This window comes from Phocoena phocoena, chromosome 5, assembly GCF_963924675.1.
Source record: "Phocoena phocoena chromosome 5, mPhoPho1.1, whole genome shotgun sequence".
NCBI lineage: Eukaryota > Metazoa > Chordata > Mammalia > Artiodactyla > Phocoenidae > Phocoena > Phocoena phocoena.
Window position 1 is genome coordinate 106,687,920 of NC_089223.1, and position 12,070 is coordinate 106,699,989.

The window sequence follows — 12,070 nt, forward strand, 5'->3', positions numbered from 1 at the left end:
GTATTACTCCCATTTTACAAGATAGGGAGACTGAAGCACAGAGAGGTTAAGTGACTTGCCCAAGGTCACACAGTTAAATTGTGTGCATTTTAAAGTGGTTTTCTCTAGCAGCTCTTAGGAAATGGAAATAGTTTCATTTACTGCAATGAATGCCTGTCCTACAATGTAGGCTTCAAATTTCCTTCCTTGCCTGTGGGCTGCATATGGAATAAGTTGACAGAGGAGGTGAGAAAGCAAACAAGAATTGAAAGTCAAACAGCTGTCATCTAGGCTGTTGACAAAGCTGACAAGAGGTTGACTGTATCCTCATAGTCAATCAACAACACATACATGTGTTTTCCATATTGTTCTATGACTTGGTCTGGACCTTCACATGCAAGGTTGCCACATAAGGAAAAGAAGTTTCTGATAGCTCTTTTGTTCTTAACTCTTGCTGTCATAGAACTGCCAATTTGAGGCAGCTGGGGATTACATGGAAAGATAGTTGCATGTGGATTCTTTTTATTTTTTCTTCTTTCTTTTCCTTCAACTTCAGTGTATTGTTTCTTTTGGCTAACCTGGTGGATTCCTGGAAAGTTTATGGGACTTGTGGGAGTGTGTTGCCCTGAGGCAAACCTAGTTCAGCTTCCTTGTTAAGGCACACTGGTCCTGGCTTCTTGTGGAGTGGGTCTGTTTTTTGGCCCCTTGAGGAAGGGAGTATCCTGGCTTTCTTAATAATGAAGCAAAAAGATGTCTCCAGAAGAGAATTGGCAACCACCAAAAGGGATGCTGTCCAGTTCTCCTCCGATACATAAACCACCTTCTGGGCAGATTTGTGAAATCTCTCATCAGTCTTCGATAGAGTTAATCACATGCTTTGCTTTATTCTGTTTTATTTTATAACAATGTTGTGAGCAGTTAACCAAAGTCAAAAGGTTAGTGTAACTCCTGTTCATCCTGCAAAACTGTTTTGCAGTACACACACACACACACACACACACACACACACACATTTACCATCACTATGTAATTGTCATTCAAATCACTGTGTCCCATCTTTATCAACAAGCTCCACAAAACAAAAGATTCTTTGATCAGCAAATACAAAGAGTTCTCCCAAGGACCTGGACTTCTAGGGAATGAGACTAGATGGGTGAGGAGGAGAGGCTGAATATATAAGATTTAATTTAAGGTCTACTGATGCCTGTTTTTTTGTAGAAACCACAGTAATGCATTTTTCTATACTACATGTGGTGAACATGTTTATTTCAAAGCTTTCTTCACTGTCTGTTGTGGAAGTACTGCAGAGAGTTATTATCAGGTAGTCACTCTCATGCACCTTGTTTTTTCATTGAAAGATGAAGGAATATTTTGCATTTCAGCGCCATTGATTGTTTATTCATTCTTTCCTTCAGCAAATACCTATTTTATGCTTACTCTTTGCTCTGTGCTAGGTATTAGGTACAAAATAATTAATACGTTTGGTCCCCTTGCTCATTTTCCCAGGCGGCAGGAAAGGTAGTATAAATATGTGGCCTTGCAGAATATTATGAGAACATAAAGAAAGAAGCAGTCAATTCTTTGGGTGTGGGCGGGTGGGAGTGGGAGTGAGGATGGAGTCACAGATGGTTTCACAGAGGAAGGGCTGTGTAAGAGAAAGAGTGGATATTTTGTAGTCACGGGACCTCCACTTAATGTCTAACACTTCCAGGCCCAGTTATGGAGGTAGGGCTAAGTTCTTAACCTCTTGGAGCGTAAGTTTCCTCGCTTGTAAAATAAGGACAATAATTAGGCCAACCATAGAGTGTTTCAAGGATTAAATGTGAAACTATCTGTGAGAAACATCTGCTAAAATGCCATAGCAGTACATAAATGAGCCTTCTTTATCATCATTTGGAGATTCTGTCATTCAAGATTACCAGTGCTTTGGGAATGAGACTGAGTACCAGCGATGGCATCCTGAAAAGCAGGGGCAATAGGAAGTCTTGGGAGAATGGCACACAGAAGAGCTTGGTGGTTCGGTCCGGAGACTCTGGGGTGGGTCTGGGCTCTGATCCCAGGTCTCCCTTTGGCAAGTTATCTAAACTCACTATGGCTCTGTTTCTTCATCAGTAAAATGGAGGTAATAGTACTTAGCATTTTAGGTTGTTCTGGTGCTTAAATGAATTAATATTATGTAGTACTTAGAACAGTTCCTGGACATCATAAGCATGATTTAAATGTTTGGCTTAATAAGCACTTGTTTTAGTTTCCTAGGGCTGCTGTCAAAGTATCATAAAACTGGGCGTCTTAAAACAACAGAAATTTATTCTCTCACAGTTCTGGAGGCTAGAAGTCTGAATCAAGGTGTTTGTAAGGTTGGCTCCTCCTGGGTACTCTGGGGAAGAGTCTGTTCCATGCCTTTTTTCTTTGCTTTTGGTGTTTCAGGCAGTCCTTGGAGTTCCTTGGCTTATAGGTGCATCACTTCAGTCTCTGCCTCTGTCATCACATGACATCTCCTGGTGTGGCTCTGCATCTCTTTTTCTTATAAGAAAGAAGGGCCCACCCTACTCCAATGTGACCTCATCTTAACTAATTACATCTGCAATGACCTTAATTTCAAATAAGGTCACAATCAGAGCTGTTTGGGTATAGGACATCAATATACCTTTCGGGGAAGCCACAATTCAACCCTGAATGGTACTAATTTAAAATATAAATAACACAGGCTTATCTAGTCTGTAAGAACTGAATAACTTAATGTGTCATTAATATCTTGAATATTGTGGAGACTGTCAGTTTCTGTTTTGAATTTCACAGGTGATAAGGGGCCATCTCACTTCTACAACATCCTTTCTTATCTTAGAGACCAGAAAATCCAGCAGCAGTTGCACCTGGATTTATAACTTTAGACCCTCCGTACTGTTATCCAAGGTCAGAGCTCTCAAAGGTGCTTGGGTAATAAGACTGCTTCTCCCTTTTATGCCCCCCCCAAAACACACACAGATCCCTAGTGTCCTGGTCCTTCCTCAATCAGTTACTGCCACTAGCTTTGTGGCTCTCCAGTCCTATTTTATTTATTGTCATCTTTTGAATTGAACAAATCCAAAACTAAAACTCATAACAGGAAACTGGAATCCATCAAATCTTGGTTTGCATTCCAGCTCTGGCTAGGGTACCTTGGACAAGTTGCCTTACCTGTCTGAATTTCACTTTCCTTAGGTATAAAAATATAATGTTTACATAAGACAATGCTTGGTCCACAGTAGGCACTTGATAACTGTTTATGAAAGAGTAAGTACATGAATAAACCAATTCTCATAGAGTTGTTGAGAGGATTAAATGAGTAATGAATGTGCTGTGCCTAGAACATGGGAAATGGTCAGTGAATGGCAGCTTCTATTTTTATTCTCATCTCTTTCATCCACATTCCTTTTTTAACTGCTTACATCTGTCAGTGATTCTACTCTAACATGCTAGATTTGAAGTCCTAGAGTTTTTTCTTTTTCCCCTTTTTTTTTGTGCTGTACGCGGGCCTCTCACTGTTGTGGCCTCTCCCGTTGCGGAGCACAGGCTCCGGACGCGCAGGCTTAGCGGCCATGGCTCACGGGCCCAGCCGCTCTGTGGCATGTGGGATCCTCCCGGACCGGGGCACGAACCCGTGTCCCCTGCATCGGCAGGCGGACTCTCAACCACTGCGCCACCAGGGAAGCCCCCTCTTTTTCACTTTTTAAAAACTTTTTAAATTTTATATTTGAGTATAGTTGATTTACAATGTTGTGTTAGTTCCAGGTGTTTTTCAGATTCTTTTCCCATACAGAATATTGGGTAGAGTCCCCTGTGCTATACAGTAGGTCCTGTTGATGATCTATTTTATATATAGCAGTGTGTATATGTTAATCCCAACATCTTAATTTATCCCTTCCCCCCCACCTTTCCCCTTTGGGAACCATAAATTTGTTTTCTAAGTCTGTGAGTCTATTTCTGTTTTGTAAATAAGTTCATTTGTGTAATATTTTTTAGATTCCACATACAAGTGATATCATATGATATTTGTCTTTCTTTGTCTGAATTACTAAGTATGATAATCTCTAGGTCCATGCATGTTGCTACAAATGGCATTATTTCATTCTTTTTTATGGCTGAGTAATATTCCATTGTATATACGTACCACATCTCCTTTATCCATTCCTCTGTTGATGGGCATTTAAGGTGCTTCCGTATCTTGGCTGTTGTAAATAGTGCTGCAGTGAACATTGGGGTGCCTGTATCTTTTAGAATTATGGTTTTCTCTGGATATATGCCCAGGAGTGGGATTGCTGGAACATATGGTAGCTCTATTTTTAGTTTTTTAAGGAACCTCCATATTATTCTCCATAGTGGCTGTACCAGTGTACATTCCTACCAGCAGTGCAGGAGGTTTCTGTTTTCCCCAAACCCTCTCCAGCATTTATTGTTTGTATACTTCTGACCCATTCTGACCAGTGTGAGGTGATACCTCATTGTAGTTTTGATTTTCATTTCTCTGATAATTAGCAATGTTCAGCACCTTTTCATGTGCTTTTTGGCCATCTGTATGTGAAGTTCTAGAGTTTAAAAAAATTTATCTCTCTGTTGATCTAGCTAATCACCATATTTTAATCAGTTTTTCAGTTGAAATCTCTGCAGAGGCCAGTCTTTCCTTTGTAGTTATGTTGACTTTGGAATCAGTCCCTTCACACCTTCCACACAGCATGGCATCTAGATGACAATAGCCTCCTGGGGGTCCTCCTTTCTCTTGCCTTTTCTTTCTATAACCCATCCTGCAGTCCTTAATCATGTTTTCTATCAGTTGAGTTGTCCCAGTATTACCTCTGATAGGCTCTGTTTTGATAACTTAGTCTTATTAATAAGATGTGAGAATACTAGCCACTTTTTTTTCTCTTCTTTTTAAACTGTGAGACAAAACAATGTGTGGATGCTCAGTTGTCTATTTCATAATCTGATTCATTGGAACCCTTTATTGCATGCCTTGATGTGGTTATGGTGGCAGTGTTCAAAAGACTGACATACCCCTGGGGTTTTGACAGTGTTTGTCTAACTTAGAATTTGTATGGCCTTTTAAATTTTTCTTGGGCTTATTTTTAGTAACACTTGGTTCTTGAGTGCTTTAAGTTTTAAAACTACTTTTTTTTTTTTTTTTTTTTGTATTATGAAAGGTACTCAGATTCCCACCAGATGGGAATTTGTCCAAATTGAATTTTGATCTTTTTACTTAGTACAAAGGCTCAGCCTCAGTACTCAGGCTACAGGAGGATGACAGCTCCACCTATGAGGAAAGGATGCCATCTTTGAAGAACATGTAGCTTCTTGTTGTAGAAATCAACCAGACAGTGCCCCAAAGGAACTCCGTACTTTGGGCTAAAGAGGACCATGTTCCATATGGAAACTCTGTCTGTCCCAGATCTAACTTTTGAAGAACGAGAAGGGGTTATATTCAGGTGCATAGCCATATGAATAACCTAAAGGTGGTCATGGTCTCTGTGCTCAAAGGTTATTCATTGAAATAGCTTCTCTAAGACAGGCTCTCAGTCCTACTAAATACTTTCCTCTTTAGCCAAGGGTGATTTTTACCGAACCTAGAGTCATGTCTACTTTATCCAGTCTATAGACAAATTAGTCCTTTCTACTCTATGGTAAACCTATTCCTCAGTTCCCAGTTTTTCTAAAAGTGTTAAGAACATCTAGAATATGGGGAAAGCTAAATGACATCATTCTCACTGGGATATGAATAATGAATGAAGATTTAGGCTATGATTACATTAAATTACCAGATCAAGTAGAAACCTAAATTGTGATTAGATCTTGTCAGTTAGCCCTCTGCATATGGGCTCTTTCCAAATAAATCAGTGCATTTCTCTGTTTCAAACTACAGAACTCATCAGTTCTATTTCCAGTCTACTCCAGATTGAAAAATTTTGGCTCAATCATCAACTACTGGCATAACCTTGGGAAAGTCACTCATCATCACTATATTTTAATCTCATCACTGTAAAATGAGGAATTTGGAGTTCATTTTAGGTTAACTCTGAAGATTTTAAAAATTCGAACATTTTTGGAATTGAATGGTGTAACCATCCATGGCACAGCTAACAGTCTTCTTGAAAGATCCTGTTATAAAGCATAAACCATATTATGTTACTGTTTTACTTCAAATCTTTCAAGGGATCCCCACCTCAATCAAAGTGAAAAGAAAAGTCCTGTTAATGTACAGGCACTCGATAACTTAGATCCCTGAGAACTCAAGTTTCCTTTTCCATTGCCACATCTCTTCTCACTCCACTCCATCCACACTGCCCTCTGTAGTGTTACTAAACACACCACATATTCCACCCTCAGAGCCTTTGGCCCTTGCTGTTCCCTTTCCTGGAATTCTATTTTCCTAGCTATCCACCTAGTTCACTCCCTTACATCTTTCAGATCTTGATTCAGATGACACTCTCTAAACAAGGTATTCCCTGCTCTCCTGATCTAAACTGCAACCTGCTCTCATGTTTCCTACCCCTAGTTCCTGCTTTATTATTCTCCTTAACACTTATTAACGTGTAACATATATAACATGGAACATACTATATATTTTGTTGGTTATCTCCAGTCTCCAAATATAAGGAAAGGGATTTTTGGTCTTTTTTGTTCACTGCTCACTCAAAATTTTTTGAAATAATGAAGAATGAGTGAAGGACAAAAATGTGTTCTGCTGGAAATCAGACCAGAGTCTACTGGAACTCTTGATTCTGATTCAATCTGGTAGCCACTTGTGGACGAAGCCTCTGTCTTTTTTTGACCACTGAATAATTATTCACATGGGAAGATATAACATCTCATGTGGGCTTTTACTCTGGGGGCTGGAAATCTTTTATCACTGAGCAAATGAAAACCAGTCATCTGTTATGCAGTACAGCTAATGAGTTATATATAGATGCAAACTATTCCCAGTTAATTAGAATTAGCATTTTTCTTCCCCTCACAACCTGTCCTCTCACTCTGTCCTTCCCCCTCTCTTTCTCTCTTAGCTGTTAAGTTTCAAATAGATTTATGCTACAGTGTTTTGGGAAAAATCTTTAATTACTTTAAATCCACTGTCCTAAAAAAAAAAAGAAAACTATCTGAAGCAAAGATCCTCAAGAACTTAAAATGATCTATTCAGTTTCAACAAATTTAATTACTTATGGTCCATAGAATATTGTACCTAACTTTAGGATAAAGCTTGTTCATTTCTGACCTCATGTGCCTTACAGATATGATCTATCACTTCCTATCTGTAACTATATCTAACACAAATCAATAAAGTAAACAGTCACTTTGGTGATGCTACACTGCACTGAAAAGATAGACCACTTATGAAAAGCCCATGGGGTCAAGGAAAGCACTAGAGTTTCATTTATATGAGACCCTGTCACTCTCGTTGTTTTCCCTTTAAAATGTGGATCTGCTATAAAGGATGAGTCTAGCTTGTTGTGCACTGGACTTGCCCCTTTCAAAAATTTTCTTTGAGCAACTGATGTCTAGTCTTTAGGATCCCATCCAGCAGAGGCGTGGCAGCTGTGCTTGTCAACAGGGGTGATCTGTGGGCTTCTTAAAGAGGCTTCAGAGGAATTGCTGGTTTCAGGCCCTGGTTGATGAGCTTGATGAAGTGAGTTTCAGAATGTTTATTCCTTCTGTTCATTTTCATTTTTTTATGGCTTATGTATTCTTGGTATTCTGTTCCTTACCCTGTGATGTTCAGTTCAAAAATGCCTGTGATCCCAGGACATTTATTGGTGCAGCCTGGCTCATTATGTTCAGACATGCGTGGTGTTTGACACATCATTTGGCTATTTAAGGCGAACTTGGAGATGTCTAGGATTGGTTAGGCCCTATTAACAGGTGGTACGCACATTGCTAAGGAGTGTCCTTTGCAGCACTCAGTTCCCATCAGAAGCTGACTGATCCCGGACTGCAGATCCAGTCATCAACCTGGTTGCTTTGGAGCCGGCATGTTAACTGCGACACTGTCCCTACTCACTCCCACCACTAACCTCTTCCCCATGTGGGCAGCAAGGGTCTGGGGTGATCTCGTTTCTTCAGCCTGCCAGACTAAGGGTCACAGTTTGGTTTATTTCCACATCTGTTCCTCTTATTTTCCATGGACCATTTCTCAGTTGCCACCCAAAGAGATGAAGGCAAAGCCCCTGCTCCAAGTGTTTGGGCATCAGCACAGAGCGGCCTGTGTGGTTTAGGAAACTATACTGCTTGTTTGAGCTTTTCCAACATTGTAAAGTAAAAGAATAAAATAGAAAGGGATTTCTATTTATTTTCCAGAGCTGTGGTCCCTTTATTTTGCGACTCCTTCAACTGGGAAGTGCTGTAAAAGGAATTTGCAACCTCATGTGGTCTGTTGTCATTTAGAGCTGTTTTTGAGACAACAGGCTATGCTTGAGGTTTATATATTTAGAGTTATTTATTTCTCTTCAGCATCTATCTAATTGATTAGCATCCAGATGCCATGAGGATCCAGTTACAAGGTAATGACCAACATTGCCTTCTTATCAAGTCAGACAGCCTCTGACATAAGCAGCAAGATATTATTTATGTTAGATTTTCATTGCCTTACACTCCTACAAAACACCTATCCATTTTTCAAGATTCAAACCAAACGTTGCTTCATCTCAAAGCCTTTTCTTGGGCTTCCCTGGTGGCGCAGTGGTTGAGAGTCCGCCTGCCAATGCAGGGGACACGGGTTCGTGCCCCAGTCTGGGAAGATCCCACGTGCCGCTGAGCGGCTGGGCCTGTGAGCCATGGCCACTGAGCCTTTGCATCTGGAGCCTGTGCTCCGCAACGGGAGAGGCCACAACAGTGAGAGGCCCGCGTACTGCAAAAAAAAAAAAAAAAGCCTTTTCTTACCAACATGGCCCCTCCAGGTAGAAATACTTATTTAGATGTGAAGCCCCAGAATAAGCTACGACTTCTCACTTAGTACTTAGTCTAATTTGCTTACACTTAAGTCTAATTGGCTTCCCAGATTAGACTGGGAATTCCCTGTGACTTGAAAACAACATTTTTTCCAGTCATCTTTGAGCTGCCATTACCTGGCACATAATAGGCTCTCAACAAAAGTTGGTTGAGTAAAACGTATTTGAATGAATACACTTAATGTACCTGGTGTTCATAGGGCATGCCACACTGCTTCAGAACTCAAGTCTGTCTTATGGGCTAAGTCCTTTGCCTTTAATGGCCTTCTCTCTTCTCTGGTTGGCAAAATCTTTCTTGCCCTTTACATTTTTCCTTATCAGTCAATTAATCATCCTATAGAATATTCCCTGTCTTTCCCAAGTACTGTTAATCCTTTCTCTTTGTCCAGAGGTCTACCAGGACTCACCTCACACTACAGTTACTATTTGTGTGTCAGTTGGTCTCTTTCTCTTAATGGTGACTTCCTGATAGGTGAGGATCCTTAGTTTAGATTTTACCTTAAGTGCTCAGTGCAGACCTGGCTCAGAGATGGTGCCAGTGAGAGTGTCAGAGTTGGAGAGTGTTCCAACTCTGATGTTAATCAGTTGTGGAAGTTTGAACATAACACTTAATCTTCCTTGGCCACAATATCTGATCTGAAAACTGAGAGGCTGAACTAACTCTTAAGTTCACTTCCAGCTTCAGGTCTTTATTCAGAACAGCATCCCTATTTTGTATAGCCCTGCATTTTGCTACTGTCTTCGTTGAGTCTCCTGTTTACAAATCTGCTTCTCTTCTCTTTGCCCAATTTTCTCATTCAAAAACTGTTTTTCCCCTGCGTCACCTGAATATGTTCAAAGAGTCAAATATGATATTATTTGCTGACCTGAGAGAGGTACTTGTCAGGTATATGGTGGGGTGGGCTACTTAGTCTCTACAGCTTGGTCTCCTCATCTATAAAATGAGGGTAATAATAGTGCATACCCCTCACTGGTGGTTGTGAGGATTCAATTATAGAATATTTGTAAAGCTTTTGAACATTGGCACAGAGTAGGTGCAATTGAGTGTTTACTTATTAAATAAATAACAGACTCCTGTCCTGCATCGTCTCAGTCAGAAGGTGACTATCTACTGCTTTCTAGATTATTATATCTTACTTGACTGCTATGGTTATCAGCAAAACTTTCAGGAAATTACAGTAAATTTTTATCATACAATCTAAATTAGAATCCTATTATTTATTTTAAATATCACATTCTTATACTTTCATAAATGCCACTCAGAATTTATTTACAGTGGACTATCATGCAGTTCCTTCCCTAGTAATCCAAAGTAGAGTATAGCTGTTGTTAATGAATAGTTGTTTAATACAAGGCTTTCATCTTGCCAGTTCCATTATACTTTAAAATTAGAATGCACATATCTATGGGCCATTGTGAAATGTGTTAGATTCCAGAAGATGAAAGGAATAAAAAGTTTTTAGAACTGGTTTTGGCCAAGTTTACACAGTGCCCGTAAACACTTTTTCCAAATAAGATACAGATTTTCTAAGTAACCTAATTGCAACAGTATCTGAAAGACATAAGAAATGTTGGTGGAAGACTATTTTGTTTCAAAACACTTTTTAATTTGTGCTTAATTTAGCTCTCCTGTTCATGAAGTAGAAATACCTTTTAAAAGACTAATTAGCCTATATTCATACATAATATGTCTCATGGGAAGGAAACTATGATTGTGTGTTCGCTACCGAATGAGATGGTGCATGTATATGTTTGGGTGTGGGGATACAGCTGCAGAGGTTTAATTCCTATACAGTGAAATGCAAAGTGTACTTAATTTTAATAAACAAGTTTAGCAAAAAAAAAAAATATCACATTTTCTGTTTTCAGGAATTAAGCAGCATTTAAAAAGACAAGATGGAACCTGAAGAGTACTGGAAGAAATAGGAGGGCCTCCATTCTGGTCTCCGATCCAGCAGAATTAGGTAAGTTATTTGACTTCTTTGGGCTGTGCTCTCCACATCTGTAAAACAACATATGTGAGTAATATTGCCGTGTGGAGGAAGGATCTTAAGAGGAGGGTTTGAGCAAGGAGCTTGGTTGAGAGGCTATTGCAATAGTCCAGGTGAGATTTCTCCCATCAAGCACAGCTCACAACTTTATAATATTCTTGGACTCACCTCCTGAATAGGGATGGATGGTTTCATTAATAAGTGGAGGAGGAGCTCAGAATGGCCTTTCAGCTCCAAAATTGCCTTCACCTGCTCATCAATAAATGGCCTAAAATTCTTTTAAAGATTATTTCTATGGTCTTGTGTGTATTTTGTAGTATAGGTGAAATCCTAACATTAGATTAATATTATTCTTAATAAATATTCTTCTCTAGCAGAGGGAAGTATAAACATGTGCATCAACATTACAAGGGAAGGTGTAGTGAGGCTTGTGGTGAACAAGGGAATGTGAACCGGTCCTAATTCTCCTGCAACCCATTCTTTACACAAACCAAGCGCTCTCTGGACTTTTATAACAAAAGAGGAAAATCCAGGTTTTTATGTTTAATTTCTCAAGTTTTAGAACACTCGAGCAAAACATTAGCATGGGCCCCTCTTGGTCACCATTGCTCCATAGCTCAAGCAGTCCTGAAATACCGGGGAGAACCTCAACCTCCCCAAACCGGGAGTAGTATATAGGCAAGAAAGAAATACTTTGAGAACAGAGATTTCTCTAGTGAGAAAAATGTTTCCTGCTTGACAGCCAGCCAGCCTGCTACAGCAGTTTAGTCTTACAGAGTAGCATGTTAATATAGACTAGGCCAGAGAGAACCGCAGTTGTGCTTAGGTACCTGCAGTGAGATAATCAAATTAGTGTTCAGTGCGCCCACTGTCAGCTGGGCCCTCAGCCACCCCAAGTGAATGACTCCTTTACTTGCCTCTGTGCAGGGTCTTAGTTCATTTCCCCATAGCAACTCTTTCAAGCCCTATTCTTCTCTCTCGTAAAATGTTGATTTATTCTTTCTCCTGTTGAAAATCGAGTCTGTCAATGATGGATTTCTTCATTCTGGTCTTCCAAAGAACAGATAAAGTGATATTAGCCTTTACTATCACTTCCTTTTCTCCAGTCGCAGAAGAATGGACTTCCTTTTT